This window comes from Larus michahellis, chromosome 2 (assembly GCF_964199755.1).
Source record: "Larus michahellis chromosome 2, bLarMic1.1, whole genome shotgun sequence".
In the NCBI taxonomy this organism is placed as follows: Eukaryota; Metazoa; Chordata; class Aves; order Charadriiformes; family Laridae; genus Larus; species Larus michahellis.
In genome coordinates this window covers 86588294-86604484 of record NC_133897.1, presented here as the reverse complement: position 1 = coordinate 86604484, position 16191 = coordinate 86588294, and the positions used below count along the sequence as shown (strand labels likewise).

The 16191-nt window shown below is 37.0% G+C and overlaps 1 protein-coding gene across 4 annotated transcripts in view; it reads right to left on the bottom strand.

Moving 5' to 3' along the window:
- The window catches only part of CDH18 (cadherin 18), a 576293-nt gene that overhangs the window by 354196 nt on the left and 205906 nt on the right, over window positions 1-16191 (bottom strand). The gene's annotated exons all lie outside the window — the stretch shown is intronic.

Genomic DNA, 16191 nt, shown 5'->3' with positions numbered 1-16191 from the left:
GAGCTTGGAGGAGGTGATCATGGAATGTTAGCCAGCTTTCTTGGGCCCCTCTTCCCTCCAGGGCTTTATCCCATGGTATTCTATCAAGCAGATCCCTAAAGAGGCCAAAGTCTTCTCTCCTGAAGTTCAGAGCAGTGAATTTACTGTGCACCCTCCTTGTTGCCCTAGGGATCTTTAACTCCACCATGGTCACTGAAGCCAAGGCTACCCTTGAGATTCATATTCCCCAGCAGCCCCCCCTTGTTGGCAAGAACAAGATCCAGCATGGCGCCTTTCCTCATTGGCTCCTTTATCACTTGGAGAAGGAGTTTATCATTGATGCATTCCAGGAACCTCCTGGATTGCTTATGCCCTGCTGCATTGTCCTTCCAACAGATATCAGGGTGATTGAAGTCCCCCATGAGGACCAGGGTCTGTGAACATGAGGCTGCTCCTACCTGCCTATAGAGGGCTCATCTGCTCAGTCTTCCTGGTTGGGTTGCCTGTAGCAGATCCCCGCTGTAATGTCACCTGTCCCTGACCTCCCTTTAATCCTGACCCATAAACTCTTGGTCAGCTCCTCATTCATCCCCAGGCAGAGCTCCATGCACTCCAGCTGGTCATTGGCATATAAGGCAACACTCCCTCTTCATCTTCCCTGCCTGTCCTTCCTCGAGAGCCTGTAATCCTTCCATTCCACCACTCCAGTCATAGGAGCTATCCCACCACATCTCTGTGATGCCAATAAGATCATAGCTCTATAGGTATGCACACATCTCCAACTCTTGTTTATTCCCCCTGCTCGGTGCATTTGTATAGAGGTATTTAAGTTGTGCCCCCGATGAAGCTGACTTACGGCTGGAGTGGCTGGAATTCTTGATTTACTTGACTTTATCAGTTAAGCAATTTTTCTTTTCTAGTTCCAAACACACCAATACCTACTTGGTAAGTGTAAGTGTTATACCACTAAACACAAACCCAAAAAAACCCACGTACATTTGTATCTTGAAACCAATCCAGAAAATTTAGAGTAGCTTTTTCCCCAGAGACAAACTATGATAAGGATAATGAATGCAATTAAACCATCTTATTATCCCCCCTTATACTCCATTTTCTAAGATATGATACACAGTTGTGCATATTCAAAGGTAGTCTGAACTTCAAATCTGTGGCTCAGGTAAGTAACAGCATACAGAGTGTGGAAAGCATACCCTCAATTATGCTGCAAATGATACACAGCTGGCAAAAGAATTAGCAACAGCTGCAACTAAAATGGTACAGAATATGATTTTACTTTATATTCCAGATGAATCATGCTTACAATCTAAACAGCTGTGACAGTTATACTCTTTATTTTGTACCGCACACGACTTAAATCTGAGCTTCTAAAGTTTCCAGGAAAGAGTGTGTGTTCCTGTATGCTTGGCTGACATTTATGAGGGTAAATTACAAATAATAATTAACTAAGCGAACGGAGCTACAGTATTAACCCAAATAGCTTGTGTTCTACGTTCTGAAGTGTCATGAAAGAAACATTAATGACTGCAATTCGCGAAGGACTGCAACTCAAGTAACACCATGGCCTTTGAAAAAGATATGCAAGACATTCTCATCAATACCTACAATCCATGTGATTATGCGTAACGCTGAGTCAGAGCAGAACTGATGGATTACTTTCCCTGGATCACTACTTAGTAGAAAATTATCTGCTGGGCAACGTATTTTTTTAGAAATATTCTTCACTAGAAAACACCACTTAAAAAAAACCCAAACAAATAAACAACCAAGAACTTGTAAAAAAAATAACAGAATGCCATTACTTTTTGTGGTTAGCAGCAAACTCCCCCTTTAACCCCAACAGTACTAATCTGAAATATTATTCAAATAACAACAAATCTGCCATTGCATTTATTGCTGCTACTTTGCATAGTTCTGATCACTTTTAAATTTTGTGACCTATCACTGAAGGTCAGTTGTTGAAAATCGGTAATTAACATTTCTTTTAATGTTCTATCCCCATTTTTGAGAAAAAGTGCAAAAAATAAACCTGAGTTTTGATAAGTATGCTTATTCTTAATTTCCAATTAACAGGTTTCATTGGCCTTTCTTAGCTCTTCAGGTGCCTAATAGCAACAAAATTAGTTTCTAAACACAGCTGAGTATCATTATTTCAAAGCCCCTTAGACACAAGATTCAGCTGTGTAAAAATTTTTCATAAAGTTTTGTGTTACAAATACTGGCTATTGAACAATTAAATTAATTGCTATTTTTAGCTTTGACTAATTTATTTACACTTTTAGAAAAAACAAAAACAAAACAAAAAACACACACCTTACTGAAATTCTTAACAACTAAGATTTTTTTTTAAATATAACCTCAAACCAGTTTTTTGAACTATTACATCAATTTTTTAATAGCTATTGCAGTTTTCTATTTGAAGCTGTTTAGTGTGTCCTCTACGTACCTAAGAAGATTCTTACCCTTCCAGACAAAATCTCCAGGTTAGAAGAAATAACATGTGCTTGGTGCTGTTACTTGGCCTCAATTCGTGTCTTTAACGTCATTAATTTTACTCTAGTTATAAAAATTGGATATTTTAAGAAACACTGCATTCATATGCAGCCTTTTTGCATATCACAATTTCTTACATATATTCAAAGATACAAGGAATTTACATATACAAAATAGGTTAATGTGAAGACCAGTATATTTTTACCTGTTCATCACTGATACCAACAGCTATTTTAATAAACATCCAAAACCCCATCCAGCAAGCTGAAAGCTAATACAGCATTCTCACAGAAGCCAGGACAACTCTAAAGAAACACCCCTAACTACTTTCTTTGATACTCTCTATGTAGGATGAGAGGGAGGGGGTGTTGCACCAGCTGCTGTTGCTGTCACATGGGTTTTCATTAACAGATTAATTTACATGCTGCTAAATGAACTTTTAAATCAGTCTGGAATTAATTGTTGGGTTTTGGGTTTTTTATTTAAAAAAAAACAACCTCACATAAAAAAACCCAACAAACCCAACGCAACCCATCCACAAACCTCAATTAATTCCCTGACAAATACACAAATAAAAATCTGTCTTTGAGTTTCATAGATATTTGAAGACAATGAGAGTATGAAATATTCTTTCTGTAGCCTAAATAAGTGTGACTTACTTTCTTCACTTTTCAAGTGACTCTCACTTGACAGTTTACCACACCTAAAGCTCGTTTTCTAAGTATTCTAGGGATAGAAATTTTCAATCCGTTAAAGGTGAGTAACTTGTGAACAAGAACAGGTTTCAAGTTGCTGTCACTTGATTAGGAAAAATTCTGCAGAATTTCTTTAGATATTACTTCAAGGCTTCATTACTTCTAAGTTCCCCACTTGTAGACTTTTTTAACATGTCCTAAGAAATCTGTTTGATTCATTGGTCCCAATTTATCTTCAAATAGATATCTGCCTATTGCAGCTGCTTCATTTTCTAAAGTCAGTGATACTGAAGTTCTTTTAAATCCAGTTGTACAACACAGGCTTTTAGAGTAACTAGCATTCATTCACCTACACTTTTATCTGACAAATTACAAAAAGCAACAAAGTATTAATAAATAAGAGATGCTACATTTTAACATTCCTATGTTCACAGAACAGATTGACATGGATTGCAAAAGCTCCTGATTTCTTTTTGCAAAGGAAATGCCACTACTTACAGAGAAGGAAATGTCCATAATTTATTGAAAGAATCCCAAAACCACCAAATTGAAACAAAAATACCTAATAGAGACAGGACCAAGACTTGAATAAGTTTATTGTTCAGTCATGTAAAAAAGCCCTTATTGTATTGCATGAATCTCCTTAATGAAATATAGCCTTCTACAGTCCTCAGACTGTCAGCTCAAGTAGTCTGGGGATTTCTGAGAAAAGAGCAAGACTAAAGAAAACAGAATTCAAACCTTTCCACTTCCTCCTATACTCAGCCAACAGGAGTTTAAGATGTAATTATTCAGACACTACTGAATATTTAAGTGTGTGTATAAAGTAGCGTAGTCTGTGGAAAGTAAAGAATATGTTCAACATTTTGCTGAAATGAGTAATCTTATCTCAAGCTGATATATATTATTTTGATACACTACAAACTGTCTTGTGAGACCTACAATCTATTGAGATCCACTTATGCAAAGCTGTTGATTTGGCATCACGTCACTCTATACCAGCAGATAGTTAATTCAATAATCACATTACTTGTTTTGATACATAATCAGAAAATCTGCAGAAATGAGATGGGTACACAAAAGCAGAGATACAAATTTAGACCATTAAGCAGAAACCAGCTATCCCAATACAGATTATTCTTCGCTTTCTTCTTCTGATGTGAACTGCCTAAAAACGTAGTGAACATCTGTAAGTGTGTCAAGCCACACTTTAGTAATGGTTTGTAACAGAAATGTAAATGTGTAACTTGCTCTGTGTACAAAGGAATAACAGATTATTCTACTTGGATGTATCCTCACAGTACTCTAAATCATCAGCCATTTGCAATTTCCTTCTACTGTACTATCAGTTTTCATCTTATCTGAAGTTTTTATTAGAGACTTTACCTTAAAGAAAGAACGGAGCATCCCAGAAGAAAAGAGAAAAAAGAATAAATGTCTTTACACAAAACACAGTGCTTTGACTAGAACACTCTGTACAGCGTTGGTCAATCTGTGCAATGCATTTGAACTCAAATAAGAGCCCAGAAAAGCCAGTAATATACAAATGGAATTGCAGAGTTTTCATGGAAAAAAAAACCAAAACCAAAACCAAAAAACCTAAAGGAGCTTAACAAAATCAAGGCCAATAGAAAAATTACTTCTCTCTAGAAACCCATGAAGCACTACAGATTTGGGACAGAATTATTTGAAGTAAAAGACAATAACGATAGCTAAAGGTAGCTTTAAAAATAGGTTAAAAACCTCTGAATCTCTCACAAGCAGAACCTCTGACAGTTCCACAGTTTCTGGCCAGAAGCTGCATCCTTAAACGATGTCAGGTATCCCACCACAACAGGACAATCCAAGTAATTCACTGGCTAGAAAAGCCACCTGAATACCTACAAGCAATATCTTAGTGTTCTTGATTAAACTGAGATGTTCCTATGCCTACCCAAAGCCACATCTAACTCAGACTTGAACAGTGACTTCACCCAGTTTTGGCCAAATGTTTAGCTGAGCATTTCGCCTACCCATTGCCTAGCTACTTGCCCTTGTCAGTACAACAATGAAGCACTCTTTTCCTCAGCGTCTCTTCCCTTGGCAGGCAGGCTTTGCTGCACCCTGCCTGCAACTCTGCAGCTGAACTGCTGCCCTGCCCTGCAGTGCATGAAGTGCACTGGGGTAACTGCAGGAGCTGGAAGCTGCCCAGTGTGCTTGAAGGAAGGGAGCCATCCCTGGGCCTGGCCACAATAGCCAGGGATACGGATCCACAGAAAGGATGAGAGAAAGTCACATGTTGCAACTGTCTTCAAAAAAGGCCAAAAGATCCGTGACACCTACAGGCTGGTGAACCTCAATTTTGTCCCTGGGAAAAATCACAAAGCAAGTATTCTTGGCCTGCAGCCCTTCTTCAGCCCTCCGGACTGAGCCTTGGCAGCCCAAAGGGCAGGGGAAGAGTGAGGAGAACATCAGAAAAAGGGGTAGATCCTTGGAAATTTTGTATTTATCTCATTTTAACTGACTATACTGAACCGAACTACAAGTTCTAACATTATTGTAACTGGATTAATAATCATCTGCTTGTTAGACTAAAAATTAGACTATAGCACTCGAGGAGATTGTCTCTCAAATTGATGGGAATTCAAGCAAGCTAATCTGAAACTTGGATGCAACAAATTGGTAACAATTTTATACTTATCATTTTCACTTCCCACTCCACCGTCTTCTTTCAGAGATAAAAAAAAAATAATTAAACTAAGTAATAACATTACAATACTGAAATGCTTTATCTATATCTGATAACTTCTCCTTTTGTCTTACGTTGCTTTCCTGTATCAATGCTGTTCTAATGAAGACCCTTTCCTTCTGATAAGCTAAGGACATATTTGATTTGTGATAGCTTGAAATAAGCAAATTAATTTAAATACTTTTAAAATGTTGATTCATTACTAACTGTCTTATCGTACAGTCACTCTGCCGTATTTGTTCCAAAGCTGCTCCAACTGCTTAGGGAACTAAATATGTGCTTATACTGGGAGGTGGGAAAAACCAGGATTTCGTTTCAAAACTGGCAGGAACTCTTGACTTACAGAGGAAGAATAATGCAAATAAGCTTAATGGCAAAAGCTTGAAAAATGGGTAGGGGCATCCAAACACTGTTGAGTTCAGAAATCATCAGGACACGTGCAGCCAAGAACTGCTGACTGACAGAAGGAAGAAATTCTCAGAGAGGTGACTGACACTCTTGAGGAAAAGCTGTGGTCAGCTGGAGAAGCTGCCTTTCCTAAGGGTCAGGCAACCTTCAGAAAGGTCAGGTTTTGGTTCTAGAGTACCCCTCCTATCAACCAAATATTACCAAATATTACAGCTCAAAAGCTGCATTGAACAAGACCGCTCTTCATCATTTGCAGGAACTTTGTGCAAGCAACACTTCTTGTTGAGTTCCAATAGACATATTGAGTAAGCTATCTTCCTCACAGAAAGTAATCGAAGACAGACAGAAAAAACAAGACAAACCAAATGAAAACCCCAGAAAAAAGGATGATGTAGCCACAGTTCAAACACTCTAAGTATGCCTACATATACAACACATATACAGCCAAGTTTCATTCCATCTGTTGTTCTTATTATATTTTAAAAAGACTAATATCAGTATTCACTGAGGTCAAACTTTTTATCTGGCATCTAGCATATATTGCTTACTTTCGCTCAAAACTGCACAAAAGTACAACAATCTCTTCTCTTTTGCTTTAAGAAACAATCAGACTACTATTAAAAAAAATAGTTTATCTCAGTAAATGCCAGCATTTTCACTGGGGGAGATTCCTGTATCTTCACACTAATTAAAAAAAAACCAAACAAAAAAACCCCAAAAAACAACAAACCAACTCAAAAATGTCAAACAGCAAAAACACCAAATGCACTGCTCAAATGAAATTATGAAAATGCTCATGAATATTCCAGCCAAATTTCAGTGTCAAGGGATAAAAAGTTCATAAAATTTCACAGCCTGAAGACGTGATTAACTTTTAGAAATAGTTCCCCTTTACCAAAACACAAGAGATTAATTCAATGCTGCAAAGTGAAGAGTTTTAATGTGAGAACTGGGCTGCTCAAATTACAGGACGATACCTCTTTGAGATCTGTGACAAAAGTGGTTGAAGCCAAAGGATGTGTCATGTCACTAGTTAATCCTTCAGTAATGGCAATTATTGCACGGCCTCACTGGGGGATAAAGGTTTTCCATCCTCACTCCCCATCTCTGTGGACAGAAATCCAGATGTTAGGTGGGTGTTTATCTACATTCCTCTAAAACTGCATTTACAGTTAAAGAGGGAAAATATTTAAGCAACAAAAAAATCATCATGCCAGGCCAACTCTGTGCTTTAGGTTTGCAAGGCAGTATTACATATTATCTTCTTCAAATAGAATTTGGTATGACGGTGCAGCATAGGAACAGGGACATAATGAAGTAGCTGCAACCTGCTCTTTGTGGCAGACCAACACTGCAGTCCCTTGAAATCATATCATGATAAGGAATTTTCTTTGGCTGCCATTAACTCAGAAAATCAGACTTTTTCATTGCAGAATGAAAAAGTATGGCTTCCTATGATGGATTTATTATTTTTTTTTAAAAGGAAGTGACAACCAACTAACATTCTGCTCATGTAGTCTAATCAAGGAAATTCCATAAATCCAAACATCTTCAAAATTTTTGCCTTGTAATCTGAATGCTTGTTTTCCTTTGAGATTGGCCTCTCATTAGGAAGTTCAATCAATTTGCAGCTAAAGAAATGCACCAGTGCCCCTGAGAAGTTGTGACTGTTGAACTAGGCAGATTATTTTATTATATGCACATGTAAGCAGGAGATTTAAAAGCAGTTTGGGTTGTAATGTTGATTTTCCCCTTCCTGTCCAAATATAAATATATTTCTCCTTTTAAATGGCATATGATTTCTTTCCTTCACGGAGGTATTTCTTTCCTTCATGGAGATATTTCTTTCCTTCCTGAGCTATTCCTTTAACAGCTTTAAATATTTGGGTTCTAGAGTTTAGATTTTTCCTTTGCCTTTTTTAATTTGTGTTTGCAATACACCAAGCTAAGTTGAGCGTGCTCAAATCCAGACAAATTGTCTTTTGTTTCTACTTTTGAAGTATATATTATGGAAGGGGAGATTGCATTATTGATTGGACCAGATGGCAGCTTATCTTGCCTTTTTAATATATTAATTTTTGTATTACAATTATAAATGAAGACATTCTCAGTAACTCTTGCAACAGGAACAAGTCATCTGGTTCAGGCACAAAAATTCGTAATTTCTAGTGGAAAAGAACAATAAATTAATTAATTAAAAATGATGTTATAAAGTTTGCACTAAATTATCCACAGAAACATTTAAAATAAGTACTTTATTATCTGAATGCTTGCTTTCAATTTTGGTATAAACCAGTTACTTCTACAATCAAATACAGCTTTCAGAAAATAAGTAGAAACTTAATTTATTTAGAGATGTTATTTTCAGTATAAGTCATGAAAAAACTGTGATAGTTTTTAACTGCAGTGTGCCATAACAATTTTAGTTTTAACTCCTTGTTCAGAACTCTCAATGTATATATATGATTGTGCTAACAGATGTAGTTAGAAAAGAAAACTTGCGGTTTTGCAAGTCCATCTTTAAATATCCTATCCTGCCTGAAATGTCATCAGTAATAGGACACTTTTATGGCTAACAGTATTCTCATTACTCTTCATTTATGGTTCCACTGAAATAGTCATCTTCATTTTTTTCTGTAATGGAAACAATAGTGCTTGTTGCGTTTTCCCTGCTCCAGTGAATAGCCCTTCTCTGATATTACTTAGTTCAGATGAAAGTTTTTTTTTTTTTTTCTTTATAGTGGCTTGACTTTAGGATAATTTAGTATTAGAATTATTACTTTTATTGAAGAACAGTCAGTCAACAACTCTTTTTCATGTTGAAATATAACTGCAGGAGTAAAATGTAAAAGATACAAAGCACATATACGGAAGAAAAATCAAACTTAATCGATGAAAATATCATCTGCAGAATTAGCATTTCAGCCATTCACTGGGACATGTATGATGATTTAATAAAATGGAAAGTGAAGGACAACTCAGTTGCGCTGCTGTGTTTGGAAGAAGCTCCTTTTTCCTACATGCTGACTCATATTCAACAAGAATTCCATTCCAGTACATACTGCCAGTACGCATTACGTGAAATCACAACTCACACTTCACTGATCTTAAACTTTCTTTTGAACCTGGGCCAAGACAGTTTTCATCCTAAATTGACAGGAGGCCAAAGAACCTCCTAAGAGGTGGACAAAATATTTTCATTTTGCTACTTATCAACTATTATTCTATGACAGCAATTATCTGCTGTATTTGACAGAATCTTTTCAATACATTTTGAAAGTTATTTGAAGTTGAATATTAATTTAAAAACATCTTGTTTTGACTGGGAAAACCCCTAAAATGTACTGTGATAAAATTAATCATTTATCTGTATTTGAAACACTTACTCACCTAAGTGGCTTTCCATTTAAATATACAACAATCTGTCCTCAAAGCAATAAAATCAGGAATTATTCCAATGCTTTTCTGCCTTTGTTGCAGTCTCTAACTAGAATCACAATCTAACTAGAATAAAAATTATGAAGATACGTTCCAGGAACACAAAACCCAGCCTTGATCTGTGAAACACTCAGAGAGGAGCTGCTTCACTCTGGCATGAGCCAGAGGTCCTAAACATTCTTTTAATAAATTCCTCCCTTAACTGACTAGATTAATTTTTACTTTTTCTTTGTGTGAGTCTAGGCACTTTGCAAGAAGCTCTCAAAACTATTTTATTCATCTATTATGATTTAGTATTCAAGAAAGATGTGTGGGAGAAAACCTACAAATTATAACAGAAAGGCTAGGTACTAAAGCTGAGATGATTTCATATGTTTAGATGCCCCATCCCTGGAAGTGTTCAAGGCCAGGCTGGATGGGGCTTTGAGTAACCTGGTCTAGTAGAAGGTGTCCCAGCCAATGGCAGGGAAGTTGGAACTAGACGGGTCTTTAAGGCCCTGTCTAACCCAAACCAATCTATGATTCTATGCTTTGCTTGAAATTCAAGGGAGGTTATTGTTACATACACACACACGTACTGATCTTTTATGAAAATTTTCCCTTTTGCAGAGCCCCCGTACTACATTGGACAGGCTGAACTGCATTTATGCTGGTAACAGTGATAGCAAACATTTCAAGAATTAGGGTAGGTGCCCTGCTGCCCAGTGAAACTGTGAAATAAAACCATCCACATCAGCAGGAGAGTGAGTTTAACCTAAACTGCATGTGCCAGACCCTTGGGGATGTGACAACATATCCTGTGTTTATTTATTCCCTGCAACAGCAACAGCAACTATATAGCATAAAAGAGGAAAATGCAACTATTCATAGCTGAGGCAATGCTATCACTTCTGAGATAACAAAAAGCCCTCTTGCTTTTTCTCTTCAATATAAAACCTTGAATGAAAGAAAATAGATGGTTTCACTTTCATCTGGGTTACTTGCTTCTCTTTTTGCCAAAGCTTATTTTGAGATGCAAGACCTCCTTTCCAGCAGATTTATTTTCATTCAGTAGCACCTAAGTATACTGCGTGAGAGCTCTGCAAAACTCTACAGATCTTCCTCCCTTGTTTTATACTTATTAAATGTTCATTCCTTAGAAATATTTATCTAAAAGCAAAATAAGAAAGTATATATGAATTTTGTAATTCATTTATGTCAATAAGTAGACTCATTTATGTCAAGAAACAGAAACTGCATTTTATGAGATTTTATTTTACGAGGTCCTAACTTCTACACCTCTTACAAAACTATCCCCTTACTGTTCTAAATATTTTTCAACTTCAGAATAATATTTCTTTATGTCTCTGTCTTATTAAGTATTAGGTAATCCTAATAATTGTGCCGTTATAACAATAACACATATGCTAAACCATATATATTTAATTTTGGAATTTATAAAATGCATTTGACGGTCTCACAAGAACACATCAGTCTCATACAGGGTTTATCCTAGTTTTATGAAGCGGCAATTGAAATCACTGGAACAATGAAGTTACTCCAGCATTCACAGATTACACTTGAGATTGCTAATAAAGGTTTCATTGCTGCAAGACGTTTTGGAGGCCAAAACTATAAATGGGTTCAAATTCACAAGGGCAACACTGTCAGTGACTACTAATATGGCGGACCTTTTTCACAGAAATCCAGCAAGCACAGAGTACAGTAGTTGTGAAAATGTGAGGAAGATCCCTTTGTCCATGGTCTTTTCTTCTATTCTTCCACAATCATTAGCTACTCATCACTACTAGAGATACAGTAGTTGCCTATACACAGGGTTAGCTTGACAGTGGCTGACAGGTCTTACGTTGTAATCCTTCTCCTGTGTTCATGTCACGTTGCTTCCTTACAGACGTTATTCAGCAAAATCTCTGTTCTATGCACTCAGTCCATAGTGATAAAATCTGCCATTGCAGGAATACATTTTATTTTGAGTTTCAAAGGGTATTTCCATGCCAAAGGAAAAGAGATAGCCCCAGATCATTTTAACCCCACAAATGGGAGTCCGGCATGGGGATATTTACATGCATGTAAACCAGTTTAGGTATTCGCCAGGTTAACATGCTTGCATGTCTCCAGTGCTTCAAAGATCTCTGACGGGCTTCCCATCACACAAGAGAGACATGACAAAACTATATTTTAACTTTCCAGAGAGGGACACATTCGCAGGGGATCAGACTATAATTCAGTCAAGGGATATGGTCTTTTTTCCAAAAAACACTTTCCAATAACGTTGAAAAGTTCATCATAGTCCAGCTCTATAAAGACAGGATTACTAGTCTATAAAAACTGTCACCCTCGGATGTTCTGTGATTGGTAAGTGTCCTCAGTTTAAAGTAAACCAAAGTTTCCAGAAGAAAACCACAGATTTTGCAAGCAACACAGAACAGTTAATATTATTGCTGAAATACTCTGTCTATATACTTTACAATAGACATTCAATAATGCTGCTAAAGTGTCCCATTATAGACAGAAAGTACCAATATTATTTGCAGTTACCAGTCTACACTGTCAGAGCTGTCAGCAGTTAAAATCAAATTAGGTTTGACAATCAGGATTTCAACTGCAAACTGATCTTCAGTAATTAATGTAATTAACAGTCTGAAACACAGAGAACAATGTACTAGCACCATGAACATATTGTTTGCTCAGATGAATCATTTTCACATTGCTATTTAATTGATGTGACTTTTGCTTCAGATACACTACAATTACCATGTCATGTTACTGATAGAGTAGATAAAGTAAAATATTGGCTAAATTACTGTCATTTTTTAAATGACAAAAGTTTAATTAACAGTTATAAAACCTCCCTGCTTAATAATGTGAAGAGCTATACACAAATGTTGAGCATCTCTATCTAAAAGTCCCCTATTTCAACATGGAAATACCAAAGCTTGCACTGCTGCCAAACAACGTGCAACATATACAGAATATTGTCACCAGCCTACTTGTAGAGAGTAAAACCTCACAGAATTGGCAACGCTAACCATCCTGCTGGAGAAAGAACATTTTCTAAGAGAAAAGTTATTTAACAGCACTTAAGATTCAGGAAAATGGAAGAAAAAAATCTAATATACTTGTATAAGCCTGATGACAAAGACAGAATAAAAGTTGTTGCCATCTCATTGCCAGGCAGCATCAACTCCCTATCAGCAGTGTCTTAACTTACAAATTTAATGGAACGTCTACAGAAAATTTCCGTATCTCCATAACTCATTCTTCTTGTTTCCTCAAGAAAGGAACAACACGAAGTGCTCCCTGAATCATATGAAGAACATAAGTAAGATTTGCTTCCACAAGGGTCTTTAGCAAATGTCTTTCAAAATACCATGTTTGTGATCACCGCAACTTTTGCTCCACAAAGCCTCACAAGGAATAAGTCAGTCTGCCACAAAGCACTAAACTTCTGCGTTCAAACTGAAGGAGATATCTCTCGAGACCCAGGATCTTATCATGAGAAAGGGCCAGGAGACAACATGAACAAATGCAATTAATTAGTTCTGACTAAGACAGAGCTTTTTGCTATGCAAAGATCATGCACAAGAGTTGGCAGTCTGTCAGGAATTCAAACCCCATCAAAGTGCCCTTTTATTATAAGTCTTTTGGCACGTTGACACATGTGGTCCCTATCAACTCTTAACAGCATGTACCTCTGATCCATGAACCGTTCCAGAAGTTGTGCTTAGAGTCCTTTGATAACTATTAAGGTTAGGGCTTCAAATAAATGACTGGGGTGAGGGGGGAAACAACAACAACAACAACAACAAACTCCTCTGATGTCCCTTATATTTTACTCATTAAAAAAAAAAAAAAAAGGAAAATTGTTCTTCTCATTAAAGGACAGTCTTCAGTGCTGTTTCAGTGGTTCCTGAAAAGCATAAATCTTTTTACAAAGCATGGATAAAAAGCAACATTTATGTCAAAAAATATTGCCTTTTGTTCCTCCCCCCCTTTTTCTTCAGTTACTTTGGATGGTGTAGAAAACATAGAAGATATTAGCAAAAAGCCAGCAAAGGAAATCCAGTAAGTACATAAATATGTTTCTTGACCAGGAGTTTTGAACACTCTAGGGATTTCTGATTAACTTTCAGAGAATATCCAAGTTTTTAGTTCAAATCCAAGTGCACTGTGGAAAGTAAGAGAATTTTCAATCTGGATTACACATGGAATTTTTCAGAAATTCAGGTATTTGTGTTGGAAGTGTACATGTGGGCTTGAGAGTCTAAATAGGTACCAAACCATGTCAACACTGACTCAAGAGAACACTGACTTTTTAAAACAGGATAGTATTAATTTAATGAAGCTCTGAATTCCACGATAGTTCCCTTTCCAGACATAATCCTACATACTGCTACAGCATACCATTGGTCTGCATGCGCCTTCTAGAATGGCCTTCATTGGCTTCAAATTCTATTACTATGAACAGGAAACTGAAATTAGTCCTACAAGTAGCTACCTTTTTACAGCTCTACTTTTTTGAGCGATGTTGTCCCCACAGCCAGCCTGTCCCCTGGTGCCCCTCACAGAAACCGATCACTCAGTCCCCAGCATCGTACACAATTTGTCCTCGTTTCACGCAGCAGGAGACCACGCTTTGCTGGAGGCTGCACTGGAGCAACTTACACACAAATCTTAATTCCCTTGCAATAGCCATTCCTTATCACAGCCCTCCACGCTACTAACCTGTTCCGCTCACTGCAGAGAGCCTTTCTGTATGCTCAGCTAGTTCCATGTATTGGCAATGATGAGGTTAACTGGCCAAGGATCCCTCCTGAGTCTGTGTTCTGATGATAAATTTCATTTAGAGATGAAATATATTGCTGGTCTGAGTGAACAGGTAAGAAAAGAGCACTTTAAAGCTACTTTAAACTACATGAATTAAAAAAGTAAGGAAGAGTTAGGTGAGGCAGGATAGCAAGACAGTGATGGTTGATAGCTGGAAGACAATTAGTTTTAGTAACTCCAGTCCGATCATGCATGCCAGAAAGCAAAAATTAACACAAAAAACCTTAAATTAAGTAGCCTAAAAACAACAACTACCAAACTACTTTTAATCTTCCAGAAAGACTGGGGTTTTGCAGCAACAGCAAGATGAAATACCCTACAGGAACCGGAGAGCCAAAATAGTAAATTGGCTTTCCTCAATGTTGTCAGAAGCTGATTTTCATCTCTTCATTTTGCTGATAAAGAAAGGTTAGAAATGCCTATTGTTTTCCACCCACAGCTTGGAAAACAAGGCAATTTGAGACTCTGAACTCAGTGATTTTTCTTCCTATCACAAATGATCTATAAGTTTCATTACTCTATGATCTTTGATTCCTCAGGCAGAAGTTCTGTTATATAAAATAAGCCTCCTAGAAACTGAAACAAAACCCGACATGCAGAGAATTTCAAGCAAACAAAAACATCTCAACAGAAAGCCTTATTTCAGTTTATGCACTTCACTGTGCTCTGCCTGTAGAGCTACTACCCATTGTCAACTTGCCAGCAGGTGCTATAGTCATTCAATTGGTTCATTCTTAAGAGCAAGCACTTTTCTTTTTTTTAAAAAAAAAAAGGCAAAAAAAGCAAATAAACCCACCCCAAACTCCTCGCAATGAAGAACCAAGCAATCGCAATCCCAACACCTGCCTCTGGCAGCATAGCCCATTTTCTTTTCATTGGCTGTCATGCTGAAAGCTGATTTTCATGCTCCTCGTATGTTTGTTTTCTTGCTGCACTGGAGGACAGGCACAATGACGTGTAACTTACTGAAGATGAAAGTAAAAAGAACTTCAATATTTTTCCAAAAAGAAAAGCAGTAACATAAGGCTTCTGGATTACAGTTTTTCTTAGAGAGCTTATGAAAAACAGATACTGTTTCCCCTTTAACAGATTAGTTCCATTGGAAAGCATCCACTGTCCTCCATACTGAAGTGTTATCATGACAAAACCTGGAAATATTTAACAACTCAAGATGCGTTGTTTCTTACCAATGACTTTTAATTCACCGTGGCCCCATTCACAAGTTGCTGTCATAATTAGTAAAGTAGCTAATTTGATATTCTTTTCAGTTATTGCTCTCTGGGGATAAATAAAAGAATTAAGTAGTTATTAAACATATAGATGGGTAAGTATAACAAACTATCTAATGAATAGCAGCCGCACAGGTAAGCAGTGATTGTCCCTAAACTGATTTTGATTTCTGAGCCTTTGTCAGGTATACTGACCAAGTCAGAGAAGAGTTGCTTTTAAAGAAAGGTATGAGAAGGTAAAAATATTGAGGAGGAAGGGTTCCTAGTTATTCAGATTTTAATTTTAGACATATTTCCATTACACAACAGAATAATTTCTATGTAGAAACAGCAGTTTTGCTAGAACAGGAAGACAACTTGAAGTAGGCACATTACA